This window comes from Propithecus coquereli, unplaced genomic scaffold (assembly GCF_000956105.1).
Source record: "Propithecus coquereli isolate 6110/MARCELLA unplaced genomic scaffold, Pcoq_1.0 Scaffold202, whole genome shotgun sequence".
Lineage (NCBI taxonomy): Eukaryota > Metazoa > Chordata > Mammalia > Primates > Indriidae > Propithecus > Propithecus coquereli.
In genome coordinates this window covers 3,630,385-3,632,589 of record NW_012145190.1, presented here as the reverse complement: position 1 = coordinate 3,632,589, position 2,205 = coordinate 3,630,385, and positions in this window count along the sequence as shown.

Below are 2,205 nucleotides of genomic sequence, written 5' to 3'. Positions count from 1 at the left end.
TGTACTTCTCCCTTAACTTCTGTGACTTCTCCAAACCTAGATCCCTAGAATTTGGCACAAGAAAATATAGTCCCACTCCCTATGCCTTTAACGATTTCATACAATTGTTACTAAGAGAAAAGTGTTAAGAGATTTGGATAAAAATGAGTGTAAAGGTAAGGGTGAGAAGAAAAAATAAATAAATGTGAATACCTTTCCTTCCTCATGTCCAGGGATTTCTCTTAGGTTTCTCCAATTCAGGTTTGCACTGAAATATGATGGCATTGCTGTACCAGGATCATCAAAACAGGTTTACATTGTTTTGTTCCCAGGGAGTACTCCTTTCTCCACTGCAGACCTGCCAACATTGCTATGGATTTTGTTGAGCTTTCAGCTGAAGCATGCCGCTTGGCCAAAGTTCTCAGAAGAGGTTCTATATGGCTTCAAGTTGTGTTTTTGTGGGTTTTTTTCCACCTGAATTGTACATAGAACTTTGATTCTTCCCCACCTCAAGCATAATTGAGATAGTCCTATTATTTAAACTGAAATGATTTTGTACATTTCATTATTATTCTCCTTATTCTTCCCATTTTCCTCACTCGCCTTTCCCTTGAATTGAGAGAGCAACAGGGAGTGAAAAGAGAGATCTTTTAACAATATGAGATGTGTCCATCTGGTGGAGGCCCTGGTATTGTAGGTTATGTCATATTCACCACAAACCATCCACAGTGGCATTTTCAGAACTGTGAACACGTTAGTGGGAATGAAAACTCAAAGTCCTTCTCTCCCACTCCCCACATTAGCTCATAACTTGAAGCATAACTATATCATGGTCTATTTCACAACTGGTGTTTTATGGGATACACATTTTTCATTTCTATCCCATAAATCAAATCCTGGGCTGTGTGCAACAAACAGTAAGATGGTGTCACCCTTGATAACAAAGTTTTCTTCCTTTTCTTCCTGTTTCTTGAGTGCAAAAAGATTTGAGACAGGATCATGGAGGCTCTCAGAAAGGTTTTCTCTTTTCGAGCTTTCTAGAGCCAACAGAATACTATGGGGGCTAATGTCAGAGGCTGGGGCTTTACCTTCTTCAAACTGATGGAGAAAAGTTTTATGTGCATTGATGAAAACAATTTTTATACTTGGAGTGGGGGAGGGAAGACTAGGTGGCAATATCTCAGAATCTTCTTGTAAGGGGAGAGGGTAAAACTATGTGTAAACACCTTATGTAGTTTCAACAGGTCATTTCAACTGTCTAGGTCAGGGCTTTCAACACTGACTGTGCATTACCATCGTGTGGAAGCTTGTTAAAAATATACGAATGTGTGTGCCCCGCCTCGGTTGGACTGGGACCCAGGTATCATTTTTTTCAAAAACTCCACACTTGATTTCAATGTGAAGCCAGGGCTGATAACTGCTGGTCTAAATGTTAGGTTTATAAATATGTGATAAGTTAAAGAAAGAATTATAGTTATTTTTTGAAAGATGTAAATTTTCTATGTTATTCTGGATTTGCAAAATTTGCTGTAGTGACTTAAGGATAGCTGATTTTTGCAGTCCTGGGTCCACTTAAACCTCATTTCCAACAGAGCAACCTGCAAGTTTTAACCATCAGTATGCTAGGTTTTGGGTCAGGCACCCTTACCACGAACTTTGTTACTAAAACAAACCTTTAATTGATTTTACTAGCTCTAGTTATGCTCCCTTCTCTAATTCTTCACATAGCTAGAGATTTTTGTGGTAACTCAGTCTCCACTGATAACATTGGAGAGGTAAGAGATCTATATACCATGATAAATCAGCTAATATAAGTTGGCAAATTGATCTCACTGATACAGCCATTTATTCAACTAATGGTTAATGTGTAGCTACTATAATTCAAGAGTTGTCCGAGTTCTAGGGATATGGCAAAAATAATGTTCCTGCCCTCATATGGCTCACATTCTAACAGAGGGGACACCAATAAACACATAAATAAATAATTTCATAAGTGATAAATTCTAGGAGGAAAAATAAATCATGATTAACAATTCAAGAGTCATTTGGAATACAGCTTACCTAGACAAGTGAGCAGGCAATGGCTTTCAGAGATTAAGAGAGAGATGTAAATGAAGCAATGGAATGAGTCGCTAAAAATCTGGGGAAGGAATATTCTAGGCAGAGGGAACTGTGTGTGCAAAGGCCCTGACTGTGGATGTGCTCAGCATGATCAAGGAACAGCTA